General features: G+C 43.8%; 1 protein-coding gene across 4 annotated transcripts in view; it reads left to right on the forward strand.

Moving 5' to 3' along the window:
• The first annotated feature begins 484 nt into the window (after nucleotides 1–484).
• Nucleotides 485–14,487, forward strand: part of LOC140424847 (integrin beta-1-like) — a 169,610-nt gene continuing 155,607 nt past the window's right edge. Inside the window, exon 1 of one of the 4 annotated variants that reach the window (XM_072508341.1) lies at nucleotides 485–592. The gene's annotated coding sequence lies outside the window, so the exon portion shown is untranslated. The other 3 variants (XM_072508340.1, XM_072508339.1, XM_072508343.1) reach the window with 3 other exon arrangements.

Below are 14,487 nucleotides of genomic sequence, written 5' to 3' on the forward strand. Positions count from 1 at the left end.
GCAGCGATTCAAGATGGGCATTAAATGTTGGCCTTGCCAGCGACATCCATGTCCTGAGAATGAACTCAAAATGAAACAACCACAATTATTTGAAATTAAATAATGATTTTTCTCCCTTCCAATATCTAGAAGTGTAATCTTTGATGGTCTGAACAAGCCAGCAAAATGTTAAGGGTGTTGGCAGTCCCAGGTGCCAGCCAAAGCGAAGACCCCAAAATGGTCTGTTTGGTCTCAGGAGGGCCACCACAGCCCCAGCACACCACTGCCAATGACATCACCCTTCACTCAACACCACGCCCACGCAGTGACGTCTTCAGTCTGGAACGCGTTTCCGGGGGCTGGGGCGGCAGCGCCGCTCGGCTGAGCTCGGAACCACTCGGCAGCGCCGCTCGGCCGGGCTCGGAACCATCGGGCAGAGCGTGGAACCACTCGGCAGCGTCGCTCGGCTGGGCTCGGAACCATTCGGCGGCGCTCGAGGCGGAGTCGGCCACCGGAGTGAGTGACTGAGTGAAGCGATTGAGAGAGAAGGGAGCCGCCGCCACCGCTGGACGGAGCGACGTCTCGAAGAAGAGAAACGGAGCCCGGGTTAGAGGTGGGGAAATCGGGGCGGGTGGGGAGAAGATTAAAAAAAGAAGACAAAGCACCGTTTGAAGAGAGTGCGTTAAGGAGGAGGAGGGGAGATAGTCTGTGCTGATAACAACCGCCGCTTCTGAGAGGGAGAGCCGCCGGGGCGAGAGGAAATCTCAACGGCTGTAAATATCTTTCGCCTTCATAGACTTTTGTTTTAAAGGTAATCGGGCCGGCCTGGGGTAAGAAAAGCCCCTCGGGTGTCTGGCCGCTCTTCACCGTCTCTTGTCTGGGAGAGAGTTATCCGCAGAAAGATTATTTTTCTTTCTTTATCTCCTGCCGCAAAAAGGGCAGGAATGTGGGACATGTCCTATTTTTGGGTGGGGAACATGCAGCCAGTTTAAATATATATCTTTTCATACACACACACACACAGGAGAGGCGGGGTAGGGTGGTGAAGCTCCTAATCTTCTACTCTAAATGTGGAGACGACTGTTTTCGTGGACGCTTTTTAGTACCAGAATTTGGGCATTTCTTAATCGGCCCGATTGAGCCTTTCCCCCACCCCCCTCAGCAAAAACTTTTAGTCCCATATAAAAGCGGTTTTCTTTTATCCCTCCTTTCAATTCTCGACCTTTATCTTCAGATATATATACATATAACCTTGAATGTTCTTCGTGACAGTTAAACAGCTAAAGAGTTTGTTCTAGAGAATGCTGCACGCCTCTTTTTTTAGTGGCCTTAGGGCGTGTATTTTGTCTTTTGTCTAAAAGTCGCGGAAATATGACTGCCTTTTTAAAAATTAGTCACCGCAGTTTTAAGTGGTTGGAGAAAAGATCCAACTTTTAACAGTTTTAGGGACATTTACCTATTTTTTCCCGTACTTATAAGATTGTGAAGCATCCTCTCCTGTAGGCATGTTAAAGCTGTTTTTTTAGGCTTTGGACTCCAATGCAAGTGATGGACCGTGACCTATTCTGTTTGTATCTCACATTCGCATATGCACAAATAAGGAAATGGGTTTCAGCAGACAAGAGGTGTTGAAGCATATTAGCCATTTCATTTGTTAATGTACCAATTTCAGTCGAGGGAAAGAAAGATTACCTTTCGATCAGTTTTCAGCATTTACTTTGTCATTTTTTGCAATGTATCTGACAACTATTAAAGAGTCTTCTTTACTAATGACCTTCTGTCCGCAAACCTAAGTTGGTCTTTTGTTAGGACTTAGAAACTCAAGAAAATATGCCTAAAAGTTTATTAAAACTTAGTTTAATAATTATTCTACACATCCTCTGTTGGTTATACTTTCATTGTCAATTACTATAATTTACCTAGTGCCTTGTTGAATGAAGGTTGATAATATTGAAGTTATAGAAGATCAATTAGTTGATCTTGGCTGGGGTTCCTCTCAGGGCACTACTGCTGACCCTGTGTTAGAAAAGACAAAAGGAGCTAGGTTTTGCACTAGTCAGTCAGCGATTTCCCCAGATGCGATAGTTGGGCTTGGGTATGATATATTTTTTTGATGAACCTACTGCTGAAACTCACTACCTTGTCTTGTATAAGAGCAGTGGCTGTTAGGGGCAAGATGCCAGAACGAATCCTGTGAAACTGGCATTCCGTCACAAATCAATAGTCTTCCGGAGAGGGTAATTTTTGGGAATAAATTTGGCTTGTCTTCAAGGTGACAGACAGTATGATTTTGTCTTAGTGAATTATTGTGAAACCTATCTTTGTTAGCAGAATGCAGAACTACAGTTCAATGAGTCCCACGCCCTTTTAAACATTTAGAACAGAAAATTAACTATGTTCCAGTCATATGGCAGCTGTTTGTTTTTTCCAACTAAGGGGCAATTTAGCATGGCAAATTCACATACTCTGCACATCTTTGGGTTGTGGGGATGAGACTCACACAGACACGGGGAGAATGTGCAAACTCCACACGGACAATAACCCGGGGCCTGGATCGAACCTGAGTCCATGGCGCTGTGAGGCAGCAGTGCTAACCACTGTGCCACCGTGCCGCCCCATGTGACAGCTGTTCACAATGTTTGTCATCAGTCAGTTTTTTTGTGTGCTTGTTTTCACATTTGTATCTTGTAGCACCAAGTACCTTGTTCAGTTATGTGCCAAATTAATATTTTAAAGATATTTCTGTGAAATAAAGTCAAAGTTTAACCAATGTAAACAGTACAAACCCCAATGTAGAGTTGATAAAGTTAATGGAATGTTTATTGTATCAAACGTTGCTGCCGTTTCCATCTTTGCCTGAATTAGTGGGTTACCCCCTGACACATGGGCCAACCCCAATGTAGAGTTGATAAAGTTAATGGAATGTTTATTGTACCAAAAGTTGCTGCTGTTTTAATCTTTGCCAAGCATCACTTGTCTGGGTTAGTGGGTTGCCCCCTGAGGTGGGCCAATGCACCATTGCCTAGATTTGCTGGGAAGTATGCTTTGTGTCTAATATTCAGGCTTTCAGATAAGATGTTAAACTGTGATCCCATCTGACCCTTTAGGCAGGGCGAAAATAAATCTTCCATGGTATGATTCAAAGTTGAGCAGGGCATTCTTCGGATGTTCTGCCTAATATTTATCCTTCAACTAACATTAATTGGAAAAAAGATTTAACTAGTGATTTGACACATCACTACAGGTCCCCACTTTAAACCATTTCCTACTTAGCTTTGAATCCTACTTAGCTTTGAATAACTTTTGGGAGGCCCTGAGGGCATAATTGCAAGTTTTTTGGCGATTTTCAGATTCATGCCACAACATGTTAGAGTTGCAAACAAAAAGCATTTATGAATTGCTTTTCATGTCCTTGAGTATTCCAGAGTCTTTGCCAACTAAATGTTTTTAATGTGTTTTGTAAGCAGAAGTGGTAGCCAGCTTGCATACACCAATACCACAAGCATCAATTGAGAAGGAGGAGATGTTACAAAGGCTGTCTTTACTTAATATAGATAAGGTACTAGGACTAGATGAGATTCATCCTTGGGTACAAAAACAGAAAATATTGAACAATCTCAGCAGGCCTGACAGCATCTGGAGAGAAAAGGGCGCTAATGTCTGGATGACTCTTTGTCAAAGTTAGGATATTCATCCTAGGATATTGAGGGAAGTGAGAGTGAAATTGCAGAGGTGCTAGTGATAATCATCTTGTCTTCCTGAGACACGGGTGACCCAGAGGACTGGAGAATTGCAAATGTTACACCCTTGTTCAAAGAACAAAGAAAAGTACAGCACAGGAACAGGCCCTTCAGCCCTCCAAGCCCCCGCCGACCATGCTGCCCGACCACACTACAATCTTCTACGCTTCCTGGGTCCGTATCCCTCTATTCCCATCCTATTCATCTATTTGTCAAGATGCCCCTTAAATGTCACTATCGTCCCTGCTTCCACCACCTCCTCCGGCAGCGAGTTCCAGGCACCCACTACCCTCTGTATAAATTTAAAAAAAAAAAACTTGCCTCGTCCAACTACTCTAAACCTTGCCCCTTGCACCTTAAACCTATGCCCCCTAGTAATTTACCCCTCTACCCTGGGGAATAGCCTCTGACTATCCACTCTGTCTATGCCCCTCATAATTTTGTAGACCTCTTATCAGGTCGCCCCTCAACCTCCGTCGTTCCAGCGAGAACAAACCGAGTTTATTCAACCGCTCCTTATAGCTAATGCCCTCCATACCAGGCAACATTCTGGTAAATCTCTTCTGCACCCTCTCTAAAGCCTCCACATCCTTCTAATAGTGTGGCGACCAGAATCGAACACTATACTCCAAGTGTGGCCTAACTAAGGTTCTATACAGCTGCAACATGACTTGCCAATTCTTATACTCAATGCCCCGGCCAATGAAGGCAAGCATGCCGTATGCCTTCTTGACTACCTTCTCCACCTATGTTGCCCCTTTCAGTGACCTGTGGACCTGTATACCTAGATATCTCTGACTTTCAATACTCTTGCGTGTTCTACCATTCACTGTATATTCCTACCTGCATTAGACCTTCCAAAATGCATTACCTCACATTTGTCCGGATTAAACTCCATCTGCCATCTCTCCGCTCAAGTCTCCAAACAATCTAAATCCTGCTGTATCCTCTGACAGTCTTCATCGCTATCCGCAATTCCACCAACCTTTGTGTCGTCTGCAAAGCCGGAAACTACAGACCAGTCAGTTTGACTTCAGTGTTAAAGAATCGTCTGGAAATTATAGTTTGGAACAAAATCAATAGTCATTAGATAAGTGCAGGATTATTAAGGAAAGCCAACAAAGATTCATTCAGGGAAAATAATTTTTAGCTAATTTTCAGGCTTTTTGTATGAGGTGGTTAAAGAGAAAGTTGATAAGGACAGCATTGTTCATGTGGTTATATGGATTTTCAAAAGACATTCGATATAGTGCCACAGAACAGACTTGTGCAAGAGCAGAATTCTAGCTCATTGAATAACGAGGAAGGTAGGCACTTGGATAAGGAATTGGCTGAGTGACAGGAAATAGAAAGCAGTAATAAATGGTGATTTTTCATGTTGGTGGAAGGTTTTTGGTAGAATTCCCCAGGGCTCATGGTTGGGACCCTTGATCTTCCTGACATATACTAATTACCTAGACTGGGGTGTTCGGGCATGATTTCAAAATTTGCAGATGATTCGAAGATTGGAAACATTGTCAACTCTGTTGAGGATAGTATTGAACTTCAAAAGGACATAGACATGTTGGTGGATTGGGCACACAAGTGGCAGATTAAGGTCAATGCAGAGAAGTGAGATGATTCATTTCGACAGGAAGAATATGGAGAAACAGTATAAAATAAAGGAAAAACTCTAAAGGAGGTGCAGGACAGAGGTACCCCGGTGTATGTGAACATAGGTCATTGAAGATGGCAGGGCATGATGAGAGAGTAGTGAATAAAGCATATAGAATCTTAGGCTTTATTAATAGGGGCATTGAGTAGAGAGGAGATTCACAAGAATGATTCCAGACATATAGGATTGTAGCTATGAGGATAGATTGGAGAGGTTGGGATTGTTTTCCTTGGAGTAAAGAAGGCCGAGAGGAGACTTGATAGAAGTATTCAAGATCCTGAGGGTTAGGGACATGGACATGGTGAATAGTGAGAAACTGTCCCCATTTGAGAGCATCCAAAAACTAGAGGGCACATTCAAAATAGTTGGTAAAAGTGATGTGAGGAAAATGAAATTCACCCAGAGGGCGGTTGGAGTCTGGAATAGACTTCTGAGAGGGTGGTGGAGGCAGGTTCAATCAAGATATTTAAAGGGAATTGGCTTGTTATCTGAAAAGAAAGAATGTGCAAGGTTATGGGGATAAGGCAGAGAAGTGGGAATAGACAGAATGCTCTTTCAGAGAGGCAGTGCAAACTCGATAGGCTGAATGACTTCCTTCTGCACTGTAAAGTTTCTGTGAATGAGGTAAATGACCGTGGGCCTGGTGTTGATTTGAGGACCAAATGTTGGCTGGATTAACTTTGTTATCTGGTGTTCTTTGTGTACCTTAAAAACATTACTGGCATTCGGGCCGTGGTTTAATATGGCAACCAAAAGCCTTTGATTCTGCAGCCCTCCTTTAATGCAACAATGATGTGTCAGCCTGGTTTATGTCCTTGAGTCTCTTGAGTGAGATTTCAACCTATGATCACCTGACTCAATGTCGGTTTGTCAAGGCTTTAATGTTGTGTATCAATACCGATTAGCTTTCCCAGCTCCACACCGGGAAAATTATAGCTATTTGCTAACTCTGCTACCGCATCCACCCTGTTCTCAATTCTGCTATCCTGTAATCCGTGGTCTCCTGAGTTTGTGCCCCACTAAATTGATTTGGATTGGATGTCACGTGTTCCGAGGTACAGTGAAAAGTATTTTTCTGCGAGCACCTCAACAGATCATTAAGTACATGGGACATTCTCTGTTCTTTCTGACTTTAGTCCGGATGTCCTCTGCTTCATTTGGACGGAACAATCAACTATTATCCCCTCCGCATTGGAATTCTTTATCTAAACATTTCAGCTTTTTTTCATTTTCACACAAAGACCACAGAAACAACTATCCTCAGAAACAACTATCCTCCGTTTGTCTACTTTGTTATTAAGATGTGAGTGACATGCACAAGGCAGCGTTTATTGTCCATTCTTAGTCTCTCTGAGGAGTGGTGGAGGGCCTTTCCTTCAACTGTTTCAGTTTTGGGGGGTTTTCCTGCTTGTGTTGGGTAGGAAATTCAAGGTACAGCACAACATGAAATAACAATGATGAGGAAAAGGAAGATTGTGCAACTTTGTTGTTATTGCATACTGTTTATTTTACTTAATCTTTCTGACCACAAAACTATCACATAAATACTTTAAGGATATTTTTTTAAAGTAACATGAATGCCATAGAGAGGAAAGCCGGAGGATCAATTCAGGGCACATGGAATTGATTTCGCCATCAGTAGGAACTCGTCAACCAACGTTCGGAGCACCCTGTCGGCATCAATGGGTGCCTCCTGACCCTCCATCTTCAACTTTCCAAGAACCAGCAGGCAACGGTCATGAGTGCCGACACCACCAACCCTTGATGTAATTGATGAGTTCAAAGAAGGCTTCTACTCCACCTTGGACACCCCAGTCTCCATCATTCCGAGGGAAAATAAGATCCTCCTCCTTGGGGACTTCAGTGTCAGGGTTGGAATGGGCCCCAAATCTGGAAAGGAACCATCAGAAAGGAAAGAGTTGGGAATTGCAACTCCAACGGGGTTCTCCTACTCGTCAAATGCTCGGGACAGCTTCTCATCTAACACACTGTTCCAATAAAAAGATAAGTTCTCCTGGAAGACATGCACATTCAAAGCACTGCAACATGATCGACTTCGTCATCGTCCGATCCCAAGACCAAAAGGTCAAAGCGTTGACCAATGCAGATGATTACTGCACAGACCACTGGCTCATCTGCTCCTCTGTCCATAAAATTCCACCAGGAGCAGCGGAAAATGAAGAAACAGCTCATAAAAAGATCCAACATTAAGCAGCTTCAAGAGCCAAGCATGCCAGTGAACATCCAACAATATCTTCTCAAATCTCCCAAGTGTCCATTCAAATGAAGTGGTGAAGAGGAGTGTGGGGTTAGTAGAATGGAGCTGTAGAAAGCCATCATCTCAAGCTATGAAGAAACTACATTGGCTACAAGACCAGGGAACACCAAGACTGGTTCAATGAGAACGACCACACCATCCAAGACCTCATCGAGAAGAAGATGAAAGCTCTTTGTGCCTGGCAAAGGCAAACAACATAACCAGCAAGGCAAAGAGGAGAACTCATTAACCAAGGTGGATGTACAAATGACATAACCAGGAAAGAAAAGAGGAGAGCCCAATAACCAAGGCGGAGGTATGAAAAAGAACAAGGAAAATCAAGAACCATTGGTGGACTGAGAAAGCTAAGGAGCTGAGAAGCATGACACCTGGGGCTGCTTCCGTGCCAAAGGCAATATATGGACTGAATACCCTTGGCCTCAGCCCGATGTGGAGTAAGGATGGACCTCTCTTGAGAGACAGAGAAAAGATCGACCTTCGATGGAGAGAACACTTCAAGGAATTCCTAAACCGTGAAATATAGATGAGGATGTGTTTGAGGAAATTCCCCATCAAAGATGATCTTGAACTCCCACCAAACATGGACAAAGTCACAGCCACCATGAAACACATGAAGAATGGAAAATCTGGGACAGAGAAGAAATTTCCTCAGGAATGCCATCATCACCACCAGCTTCAAGAGAGGAGACCAGTGTACTATGGGAAGTATCGAGGGATCTCCAAGGCATTTAACACAGTCAACTGGAAAGTGCTATGGAAGACCCTTTCAAAGGCTGGCTGCATCAAGAACCTCTGACTCCTCCGCAACAAGGGCAGCACGGTAGCCTTGTGGATAGCACAATTGCTTCACAGCTCCAGGGTCCCAGGTTCGATTCCAGCTTGGGTCACTGTCTGTGCGGAGTCTGCACATCCTCCCCGTGTGTGCGTGGGTTTCCTCCGGATGCTCCGGTTTCCTCCCACAGTCCAAAGATGTGCAGGTTAGGTGGATTGGCCATGATAAATTGCCCTTAGTGTCCAAAATTGCCCTTAGTGTTGGGTGGGGTTTACTGGGTTATAGGGATAGGGTGGCGGTGTTGACCTGGGGTAGGGTGCTCTTTCCAAGAGCCGGTGCAGACTCGATGGGCCGAATGGCCTCCTTCTGCACTGTAACTTCTATGATAAAAGATGCTGGCGACAGTCCTCACTGGAAATAAGACAGAAACTTTGTCAAGACTGGAGTCCAGCAAGTATGTATTATCTTCTCACCCATTTTCCATCTTCATCGGCACCATCCTTCACCTTGTCAAGAGCAAGCTTCCCAGTGGAGTGGACATCATCTACAGGATGGACAGAAAAACCTTTCAACCTCAACCGGTTGAAATCCAAGAAACAATTAGCACTGACATCGCTTGTGGAACTTCAGTATGCGGATGGCGTCGCCATCTCAACCGTCTCTCAAATCTTCTTTGTCCAGCTCAAGGCAGACTTCAGAACAAGAGGACAAAGGAATGTTTCAAAGACACCCTGAAAGCTTACCTCAAGAAATGTGACATTGACACTTGGGAGACTCTTGCTCAGAAGAGTCATACTTGGAGGAGCCTCCTGATTGAAGGGACATAATTCTTCGAGGACACCTAACAGCAAGAGGGGGTCTGGAAAAAGAGCCTGAGAAACAAATACTAGTGATCAGGAGTCCAAGGACCAATTCTACCTCCCAGAAACACCCAAGTGTGTGGTCGAAGATGCAGCTCTAGGATCGCGCTCATGAGCCATACAAGGACCCACAAAGCCCATGACCAGTAACATTTTTTCTAAGATGGACATTAATACTCGTTAGCAAGTGATCACGGAAGCGAAGGAAAGTCCAGAAAGTCAACATGTGAAATTCTACTTTTGAGTAGAGTGTACAGTAATGGAGTATTTCAAATTCATCCAACGTTTGTGTAAAACCAGTTCATTGCGCTCCAACTTGAGCAGTAATGCTACATATCTTTTAAAAATAAATTTAGAGTAGCCAATTATTTTTCTTTTCCAATTAAGGGACAATTTAGCGTGGCCAATCCACCTAACCAGTACATCTTTAGGGTTGTGAAGGTGAAACCCACGCAGACATGGGGAGAATGTGCAAACTCTACACGGACAGTGACCCAGGGCCAGGATTCGAACCCGGGTCCTTAGCACTCGCTCTGGTCAGACCCCATTTGGAGTATTGTGAGCAGACTTGGGCCCTGTATCTAAGGAAGGATGTGCTGGCTTGGAAAGGGTCCAGAGGAGGTTCACAAGATGATCCCTGGAGTGTAGAGCTTGTCGTGAGTCTGTAATCATTGGAGTTTAGAAGGATGATGGGGGGATCTTATTGAAACTTGCAGGATAGAGTGGATGTGGAGACATTGCTTCTAGTTTTTCCTACAAGTGGAAACAGAGGACACAATCTCAGACTAAAGGTACGATCCTTTAAAACAGAGGTGAGGAGGAATTTCTTCAGCCAGAGGGTGGTGAATGTGTGGAACTCTTCGCCACAGAAGGCTGTGGAGGCCAAATAACTGAATGCCTTTAAGACAGAGATGGATAGGTTTTTGATCAATAAGGGGATCAGGGATTACAGGGAGAAGGCAGGAGAATGGGGATGAGAAAAATATCAGCCATGATTGAATTGCGGAGCAGACTCGATGGGCCGAAGGCCTAGTTCTGCTCATGTGTCTTATGGTCTAAGATGGAGAGAATACTGTTCTCAACAGCCACAGATCTCTATCAGAATTGTTATCTTTATTTAGAACTCTGAAACTTCTGCTGTTCATGCAGGACCACAAGAACCACAATGTGAATCAACCCAATCTGGCTGCAATAAAATAGGTGGCATAATATGCTCGTACACTGCTAACCTGTCTACTCTTCCTCACACCGCGTTTCCTGCAAGGACTCTTCCGTTATCTCAGTTTCTCCTTCTCTGCCACATCTATTCAGAGAATGGAACCTTTCATACTAGCACTTCCGATATGTCTCGCCTTATCCCTCAACTGTGTCCATTCTATTTTTATGTGCTTTTGCTCCTAATTCTTTCCCACGCTCCCGGATCTATCCTCTTCTTTCACCGCATTCAGTGGACCATCTCTTCCACTTCCAGGATGGTGCCGTCACAGCACACCTTCCACTCCTCCGTTATCTGCTCTTTCCTATTTCATCTTTTCCAAGCAAGTTGGAGGTGCAAATCCTATCCTTTTACCTCCTTCCTTCTCAATATCTAGGTAATACCACACGGGATGTAATATTTCCCATTCATCTGTTAGGTAAAGAACAACTGAACACTTATTTTTTCTATAACTACAATGCAGCCTCGTGGCTGCAAATCCGCTTCCAGGAGTGAACTGATACAGAAACCTGCTTTTGCTAGGGTGATCCCCAGCAGGGTCATGTGATCCTCTCGGCAGATCGCCCCATAAAAGGGACAAACACTACATGGGAGAAAAGCAATTTACTTGTACTCTGAATTTAGAATCCTGTATTTGCTATTTACTGTGTAGCAAGGCCACATTTATAGCCCATCATTGGTCATCATTTACATTTGTAATTACAGATTTTTAAAAATTGAATTCAAATTTTGCCATCTCCTGTGGTGGAACCTAGACCCCTGGAGCAGTATCCTGGGACAATGCCACCGCCTCCCATTAGGTGTTTGCTTTTAAAATAAATCTTTCATGGGGTGTGGATGTTGCTGGCACGGCCAGCATTTGTCATCCATCCCTAATTGCCTTTGCTAGACCGTTTCAGAGGGCCATTAATAGTCATATTGCTGTAGGTTGGAGTCATGTTTAGGCCAGATTGGGTTAGGATGGCAGATTGGTTGGGTTGATTGATCTGTTTCTGTGTCCACTATGCTTATAGTTTGACTCGTGTGAGACACTGCCCAGAGGGGTGTGGAGTTTGTAGCGCTTGAAGAAAGTGTACTTGAAGAAATTGTGTTCATCCTAGACTGGATGTTGAGCCAGAAGCCCGGCAACCCAATCAGTGGAAGCGTTGAAAGAGATGTAGTAAGGTAGAACTGAAAGTTGTCGGTATATATGTGGATTTTGTCAGTGGTCACATGCAGTTGAGGATAGACTCTGGAGGTAACAATGCAGGAGTGATCACTGCCGATGCTGCAGCTATAACGAGATAGTTAAGAGTAGAACCAAGTGAGAGCTGTCCCACTGAGTTAGATAGTGGAGGAGAGGCTTTTGAAGGAGGTTGTTAGGTTAATTGTGTCAAAAGTAGGAGGAGTAATGCACCTTGATCATAGCCGCAGCCATACTGGATGCCAATTGAGATTATCCAATTTTTATCCAGAGAAATTGAAAATTGTTGAAAAATCATTTGCAAAATTATCAATTTGGCTCAATGGCAGGATTCATAACTTTTGATTCTGAAATTTATGGGTTCAATCCCAACTCCAGAGCCTTGAGCATGTTGAGAGTGCTGCACTGTTGGCCTGTTTTGGATGAGATATTAAACCAAGATATAGATTACCCTGCACATGAATGTTAAAGATCCCATTGTTCCTTTTAAAGAAGTGGAGAATTATCAGTGTCCAGGTCAACATTTTTTCATCAGTCAGTATCAGCAAAAATCAAATTAATTGGTCATTTTCTGTTGGATGTTATGGGACCTTGCTATTCAGTGCATTCCTACAATGTAATAATGATTTTTAAAAATTAATTCACGGGATATGGGCATTGCTGGCTAGGACAGAATTTTTTGCCCAATCTCCAATGACCCTTGAGAAGGTGGTTGTGAGCTGCTTTCTAGGACTGCTGCAGTCCATGTGGTGTAGGTACACCCACAGTGCTGTTTGGGAAGGAGTTCCAGGTTTTTGAGCCAGCGACAGTGAAGGAATGGTGATATATTTCAAAGTCAAGATGGTGTGTGGCTTGGAGGGAAGTTTGCAGGTGGTAGTGTTCCCATCCATCTGCTGCTCTTGTACTTCTAGGAAGGTGTTGTGGAAAAAGCCTTGGTGAGTTGCTGCAATGCATCTTGTAGATGGTATGCACTGCTGCCGTTGTGCATCAGTGACGGAGGGAGTGAATGTGTATGGTGGTGAATTAGGTGCCAATCAAGCGGGCTGCTTTATCCTGGATGGTGTTGAGCTTGTTGAGTATTGATGGAGCTGCACTCATCAAGGCAAGTGGGAAAGTATTCCATCACACTGCTGACTTGTGCCTTGTAGATGGTGAACACACATCAGGTCTCCCCCAGGATGTTGATAGTGTGGGATTCAGTGATGATAATACCATTGATTGTCAAGGGGTGACGATTAGATTTTCTCATTAGAGTTGATCATTGTCTGGCACTTGCCACTTGTCAGCCCATTGCACTTTAAAAGCAGTTTATTTCACCATACAGGTATTTAGGATGTTCTGAGGATGTGAAAGGCACTTTGCAGGAACATTGGATCAACCCCTGAGCTTGTTGCTATTTATTTAGTTCCTGACGCAGCATTGTTTTACCTGCTGTTGATCCATATTCCTTAAAAACCATGCCTAATTAACAAAAACCTGGCAGTCTTGGTTGTGATTATTTAATGTGACCCAGCAGTCAGCACCCTTTTTATTCATTCATTGAATGTGGGTGTCACTGGCTTGGCAGCCTTTTTTGCCCTAGGGAGGGAGGGAATTCCTGATCTCCACTAGCCTTTGTGTAAGGCAAAAACTGATTGCTGTTTCAACCCTGAATGTCCTAGTTCTAAATGCAAGTTCTATATTTTCCTCTTTCCTCTCTCTCTCTCTCTCTCTCTCTCTCTCTCTCTCTCTCTCTCTCTCTCTCTCTCTCTCTCTCTCTCTTCCCCGCCCCCCCCCCCCCCAATTCTTTTCTGTTGTACGGAAAGAGCCCCATATATTTTTCCCTTTACAGAGTATGTTGTTGCTAGCAGCTCTGTAGCTGGAAGACTAGATACAAAGTTTCACTCACTAACCACCTTTGGCCCTCATATAGATTCTCTGCTGTTATTGGACATGAGCTTTATTAATATTCTTTAGATTTTCAATGTTTTAAATCACCTGGAATGTTTAAAATATGCAGTCATTGGTGATATTTCCTCCGTCACCCAACACACCTCGAGGATGAGTACTATGAACTTTGTGGTACTTGAAAGAATTTCTGCTTGGTTGAAAATAGTCTATGCTTAATTAGTTTTTAGCATACTAAAAATATAAACTTGTCTGGAACTGTTATAGGATCAAAGAATGTTTACAGCACAGATAAAGACCATTTGGCCCGTCATGTCTGTGCTGGCTCTGCGAGAGCATTACGCCTTGTGCCACCCCTCTCCCTTTCTCCGTAACCCTGCAAATCTTTTCCCTTCAGATAAGGATCCAATTCTCCTTTGAAAGCCACACACTCCGGGTGGCACGGTGGCATAGTGGTTAGCACAGTTGCCTAAGGCGCTGAAGACCTGGGTTCGATCCCAGCCCTGGTTCATTGTCTGTGTGGAGTTTGCACATTCTCCATGTCTACGTGGGTTTCACTCCCACAACCCAAAGATGTGCAGTTTAGGTGGATTGACCACACTAGATTGCCCCTTAATTGGAAAAAAATTATTGGGGACTCTAAATTATAAAAAAAAGAGAGGCACATTCTCAGGCAGTGTATTCCAGATGTTAACTACTGAATGTCCTTTTTAAAAAAAAAAAGTGTTCCCTCATGTCATCATGTACCCATATTTGGAAAATCACAATCTAATGAAGCAGAGTCAACATGGCTTCATGAAAGGGAAATAGTGTCTGACTAATTTATTGGATTTGGAGTCTTCTTACTAATTTATTAGAGGCTTTTGAGGAACGTTCAACCAGAGTGGATAGAGGGGAACCAGAAGATGTGTTGTAATT

The sequence above is a fragment of the Scyliorhinus torazame genome, chromosome 6 (genome assembly GCF_047496885.1).
Source record: "Scyliorhinus torazame isolate Kashiwa2021f chromosome 6, sScyTor2.1, whole genome shotgun sequence".
Classification (NCBI taxonomy): Eukaryota; Metazoa; Chordata; class Chondrichthyes; order Carcharhiniformes; family Scyliorhinidae; genus Scyliorhinus; species Scyliorhinus torazame.